Raw genomic sequence first — 6,446 nt, 5'->3', positions numbered from 1 at the left:
TCCTCTGGGCCAGAACTTGATTCTAGCAGTGTGTTTCGTGTTATTATTCCTGAGGCTCTACCTTGGTAACCAAACACCCTAACCACTCCCGCAGAGAACGCCTACCTCACTTCCTGTCTCCCCCTCCCCTTTATCTTCTAGAGGACCTATTTCTGTAAGGACCCAAAGACCCGATGCAGACGTCAGATTTGGACCCAGACCCAGCACCGAGGCTGGGCCATCTCCAAGCCCATCCATATATTGCACCTGCAGACTCTGTGCAGGGACCTCAACAGAACCTCTACCAACATCTGGGTCAGACGGGGACAGTTTCATCACTATCCACGCCACCCCTCTCCAGCTGCCCACTCTGGCCTGGAATCCTGGCACCACCGCAGACCTGTGTCCCGCACACACAGGCAGGCCAGTCCCCTTGGGACTTCTCCAGTGCCAGCAAGCACTTCATCTGAGGTTGAGCCCTCTCCCAACTGCCTTGCCCAATTAGGCAAGCAGTTCTATTAAACCATGGACTTCTGGTCATTATTCTACCCAGCTTCCCTCCAACTTTCTTAAAGTCAAGTCCACAGCTACGGCCCACAGAAACTTACATGCCAGACGTCTTAGAAGCCAGCCCTTATTTAGCTCCTACTGTAGGTCAACGGACATTAACAATGGTTTAACTCCAGTATCTGCTGGACAAAGGAAGTTTAATATCCAGAGAACTCATCTTTGCTTTCTGCCACCAGTTACAATGTGGTCAGCTTTAAATTTGGTACAGTTTTACGGCCGATCAAAATCTCCATCCTGGAACGGGAATCCCAGACCCTAGCGGTGACTCTAAAATCCACCGGGTCGCAGGCTGTCCAGCCGTCGATGTCCCTGGCCTCCTATGCCTTCCTTTCGCAGAATGCCAGGCAGAGCAGGCAGCCAGTGGCTGCATCCTTGGCGGCTGAGAACAGCTTCGGATGCCCTCTCCCAGATGTGGCCACATCCCCAGTGTTGTTACAGAAAGGGAAGCTTTTTGTGTGGAATTTTATCTGGAGTCAGTCTGTGAGGAACGCATTTCTTCCGGGAAGTTTAAGCCAAGCATGAGCCGTTTGATGATTTTGCAGACAACTCCACAGAAACCACTTAGCAGAATTCTTATTACTTTTTTTTGACTCTGCTTTTCTTTGCATAGACACATCATAAATCGTTGTCAAATGTTGGATGAATTTGAACTGACTGAAAGAGGCTCTATTTCCTGTGAACAATTTGTCCTTGCTCAGTCCTGATTGTCACTTGCCTAGAACTTATTTAATTTCACATCTCAGCAAATACAGCATTATTTCTCTGGTAGAGCTGGCTTCTGATATCATCACTCTCCTGGTTATTTATCATACATATCTGTAATTGAATTACCTATTGCAGTAATGTGATCTACTCGCAAATGTACATAAAAATGCAACATAAAATAAAATTGTTCCAACATACACTTCCTCATCATCTTACACGAACCACAGGATGGCCAATTCCAGAGATACAGTGACAAATAAGGAATGAAAGATGGGAAGATAAGGGATTAGTGGGTTCATGGTCTTCCAGAAATAAAAGATATTCAGCTCCAGAAAAATGTATTCTCTTTCATACTACAGCCTTTTTCAATATTCATCAGGAAACCAATTCTAGCACATGTGGGATAGAAGAGCAAAGAATGCAATGATTTTATTTTTTCCAAATGCAACAGAACCATGCCAATATATTTTAAAACTCAGGAAAGGGAAATAAAGTGTCCATCTTTGCTCTTGAGAAAACCATTAATCTTGGACCAAAAAAAAAGAGGGGGAAAAAAGAAAGAAAGGAAAAGGAAAAGAAAACAGCAATTCCTTTGAAAAATTTTCTGTTTTCTTGAGCCCACTGTTGGGTTAATCCTATTGTATATGTCATGCCCCAGGTGAAATGTAACTTCTCTTTGAAGTTGCCTGGCTTCAAAATACTCTGAAATTCAGAGGCAGGATTTCTTAGCTCTGCAACCTTTAGATGGCCTAGATTATGTTGTTACTAGTACATTACAATAAGTTACTTATTCAATATCTTCTCTTGGATCAAGTTTTCATTTGCTTTACTCTGTCTGACTTAAATTCTGAATCAAAGCAAGTATTGGGTAGGCTCACTGAGAGTGAAAAGTTTTATCTATATATATTCCAGCCCACTTTAATTTTTTTCTTCTTGTCTTGCTGTTAGAAATTGATTTCATATATCCAGATAACAAATTCACCAAAGAATAAGTGATATATTTTTCAAGCATACCAAAAGCTGCTTCTTCAAAATGAGCTACTCCTCACCTGTTGAATTTATCATTACGATGCTACCAATTTGTGCAGGGATTAGAGACAGCAGATTGCCCCCTATCTACAGCAGATCACTTCTACAAGGCAGCAAGCAGAGTGCTAAAAACCAGTAATTCTCAACAAAACCTCTGCATCTCAATTTTAAGAGGTTGCCGGAAACATATGTGAAAATGTCTGTGTTGTCAACAACAGTACACAAAGATAGTACAAACAACTCCAAGCACTTATATATGTTCATCTTAGTACTCAGGAAAACAGTTCACTGTCTCTGTGCAAATTTGCAAATAGATGCAGGTGGACAGAAATGTACAAGGTTCCACACCACACACACTTTGCACTTCGGTGTAACTCAATTTGTTAGACACTGTAATTTACATTTTAAAAATTATTTAACACTAAACATAAAAATTTGTCACCTTGGTGTTATAATTATACCCCAAGCAATTTGTCTGAGTAACTATAGCAACAATTTCAGAAGCATTTTTAAATACAACTTTGGTATAATTTTAGAATCAAGAATTATGGAGGATTTGCTGCAGGATGTAAGACTACTTTTCTCCAACACTGGTACATATATTGTTACAGAACTGAAATTCCTTGACTCAGACTTGTTATAAATTAATTAATTTGTTGTATCTTACAAACTGTGATTTGCAAGGCAACCCTTCTCGTAGGGATTATTTTCTTATCTCAGTTATTTCTAGAGTTCACGATTACTTGTTTATATAACGGAATGCCTTTATACCTTTGGCTGGCCTTTTAGGAAAGTTCTGTTTCCCCCTCCCCCACTTTGCCGTATTTTTTTCAGAAGCAAAGCCTCAATTTCAATGATTTCGTGACTAACAAGAAAGACATTTGGAATCATTCAAAATAATTCTCAAGTTAATGAAGGTTGTGCAGTGGCTCAGTTAAGCAGCTCCCTCTAACATCAGCAGCATTCAACATAGTCCCAAAGAGCTGGCATACAACACAAAGAAAAGTTTTGTGGTTGTAACATCTGTCCCTGAATTAAGAATCTAAAGTGCCTCTCAAGCAAAATTTCTCACTGCAAAGCCATGGGCTGGGGCTTCAGAAGGTTTGCGTACCCTCTAAGCTAAAGCAAAACTCACATTAATGTGCATTTATTATGGCCCCATAGCTAACAACTTTTAACAGCCACTGCACTATATGTTTCTATGTTTCATTCTGTCTGGAAACGGTGAAGAAATAATTGTAAAAGGAAGCGGCAGTAAAGAATGCAGGTTTATTTTTACCAAATTCTGAACATCTCAAAAACTTCTTTTGGACAGAGACAAGCTTTACCACCCAGGAGACCAAAGTCTTTGCTCTCAGCAGGGATCTTGCAGCTGTTCGCCATTAAAACAACCAAATAAGTTAGTGCAATTCACAAAAGGCATAAAACGATTAGCATCATCCATCTTCTCCCTATTAAGGCAAGTATACATAGGCTAGAAGCATGTAAAAGCAGGCACCAGTTCAGCACCCCTGGGGTCCATGAGTGTGCAAATGACTAGGTGAACTTGCAACACCACGGATGAGCTGCTATTTTGTGGCAAAGTTTTTACAAGAAAGAAACTCAAACTGAGGGCTTCAGAGGGGAGGGGGGTGGGGGATTGGGGTAGGCCAGTGATAGGTATTAGGGAGGGTGCATATTGCATGGAGCACTGGGTGTTATATGCAAACAATGAATCATGGAACACTACATCAAAAACTAAGGATATACTGTATGGTGACTAACATAACATAATAAAAAATTATTATTAAAAAAAAAAAGAAAGAAACTCAAGGACAAAGAAATCTGTGTTTCAAGTGGCCCAAAAATTACATCTTGGACTGCTTCTTCTTTTCAAACAAAAATGAAAAACGGCCAAGATTTTTAAAAAAATTTTTTTCCTTTGGTATAAATACAGGCATAGACAATTAAAGTTGTTTAAGTGATACACAATTTAAGGTATTATCTCCTTTGAACTGAAATTATGGTCGCTCAAAGCAGTGCATGATAAACATTACCCCTTCTTCAATAATAAAACTGGCACAATCAGCAATTAACTTAGCAATCCTAATTAGGTGTTAAAATCTTCCCTAAGTAAAGACTGCTCTTGTCTTTCTGTGTCTACACAGAAAAGACCAACTGTAAAATTAATAACATATCTGCTGTTTCCAAACTTGGCCATTATGACGGAGCTCTTCTGGATAAGCTGAGACATACGATTGTTTTTCTTAAAAACAAGGTGCAACAACCATTTGTAACTCCTGGCATTTTAACTAACATGATCCTGAGGAGCAAAATCTTGTCAGTATTAAACATAACTCACATTATTATTATCGTTATTATTATTTATTTTTTAGTAAATACTCACAAGGAGGAAGACATAGGCATAGACAGGAAGAGTTTGCAGGGATACGCTTGTCTCTGGAAGGAGCCTTTATCTAGACGACCTGTGTTTGGCAACCACCTTTCCCGTTCCTTCTAGCAAGGCTGACAGCTCCCTCTGGTAAACGAATCAGCTCCCCCTACCCTCCACCCCTACGAAATCATTGCAAGATCTGCCTCGTCCCGTCCCGCTGTCTGCTGATTAGGACGCCCACCCACTCACCCAGGACAGAGTAACTGCTCTTAGCATCCTCTCTCCCACTTTCAGCGCTCGCTCTCAGCGCCCCCTGCCGGCAATCTCTGGGCCGCCGCAGGCGCAGGAAAGTTAAATCCCAACTCTGAGCCGCCGCATCCAGGTACAAAGCAAGAAAAGAGCGAGGAGGTAAACGCGCTTCCCGCCAAAGCTCCGGGAATCTGGATCTGACTGCGGTAAGTCTGGCACTGGGCGCCGCGGGAAGCGAGCCCACTCCACTCCTTGGCGACAGTTTCCCCGCACATCTCAAGAAGACCAGTTCCCTCCGGGGCCCAAATGTACCTCCGGCCCCGAAACCCTGATCCAGGGGATGCGAAACCGTGCAGCAGCGGAAGACGTGCCCGCGGAAAGCGACTCGCCTGGCTGCAACCCATCAAGCGGCGCCGAGCCCCAGCAGCCCCAGCTTCATTCTCCCTCATTAACCAAAGCGCTTGGCGGAGTTGAGCCCAAGTCCCACTGCCTCCCGGTTTCTCACGCGCACCGCAAAACCCCTGTAACTCGAACAGGAAAGTCTGTCCCAGCCCGCAGGGCTGCGAAGCCCAGACCATAGGGACCCGGCGCATCGCTCGCGACTGTGCTCCTTGGACGCGCGCCGGGTGCGCGCACAAAGCCCCAGTGCGCACCTTCCCGAGGTGCTGGGTAGGGGTCCCGCCTCGCCCACCACCAGGTCGCCCACCGAGTTGCTTCCGCGCCTTACCTCGGCACGCTCCGACCTCGGCAAAGACAGGGACACAAACTTCCAGTCCGTGCACTAGCTCAACTGTGGGTGCCCCGCATGGATGGTAGTCCTAATCTTGTACGCGCAGCCACCGGCTGTCCCCCTCCCAGTGCCTGCGGATCGACCCTGACACCACCCACCCGCCGACCACTGCCGCCCCCGGGTCGCGGCAAGCAACGCGGCACGGTCGGGGCTGCGGCCACGGCCACGCGGGAACCGGACGGGGGTCGCTCACCAGGTGTGAGGCGCGCTCCTCATGCCAGTCATCCAGCGCCTGGGGCCCCGGAGCAGCTCTGAGGGTCCTCTTCAGTGCCCAGTGAGGGAAGTCGAGGCACCGGCCGCCGCCGCCCCCTGCCACTTTCCCAGAGCCACCCGCCACTCGCTGCGCTCCGGGTTGGGGACGTCGGTTGGAGCGCCAGACGCACCGTGCCCGGGCGCGCAGCAGGGCCGGGGGTGAGCAGGTTCGCGCCCAGAGGCGGCGACGGACGAGGAAAGGCAAAGTTAGGTGCCCTAGCCAGCTCCAAAAGGGAGCCACGGGCAGGAGAGGGAGCCCCCGGAAAGGGCCACACGGGTCAGGCCGCCCCCGGCGGAGGGCAGGCGGAAGGTGAGAGCCGCCGCCGGGCACGGGCCGCGACCGGCAGGGGGCTGCGGAGCCCACCAGCGGTGGGAGGACAGCGAGCGGGAGCGGGCGCAGCGAGAGCAACAGCCGCCCGCGCCGCCTTCCCGGCGAGTAGAGCTGCGCGGGGAGCGCGGGCGGGGAGCGCCAGGCCGGGGAGCGCGGGGCCTCTTCGC

General features: G+C 47.1%; 1 protein-coding gene across 6 annotated transcripts in view; it reads right to left on the bottom strand.

Annotated features, from left to right (window-relative positions):
* SEMA5A (semaphorin 5A) overlaps positions 1-6,414 on the bottom strand; it is a 498,547-nt gene extending 492,133 nt beyond the window's left edge. For 5 of the 6 annotated variants that reach the window (XR_004624352.1, XM_034657090.1, XM_034657091.1 and 2 more), the window contains exon 1: positions 5,890-6,414. The gene's annotated coding sequence lies outside the window, so the exon portion shown is untranslated. Of the gene's footprint in view, positions 1-5,633; positions 5,817-5,889 lie in introns of those variants that run through there. The other variant, XM_034657093.1, reaches the window with a different exon arrangement.
* Positions 6,415-6,446: the final 32 nt, after the last annotated feature.

This window comes from Ailuropoda melanoleuca, chromosome 3 (assembly GCF_002007445.2).
Source record: "Ailuropoda melanoleuca isolate Jingjing chromosome 3, ASM200744v2, whole genome shotgun sequence".
Classification (NCBI taxonomy): Eukaryota; Metazoa; Chordata; class Mammalia; order Carnivora; family Ursidae; genus Ailuropoda; species Ailuropoda melanoleuca.
This window is presented reverse-complemented; position numbering and strand designations above follow the sequence as displayed.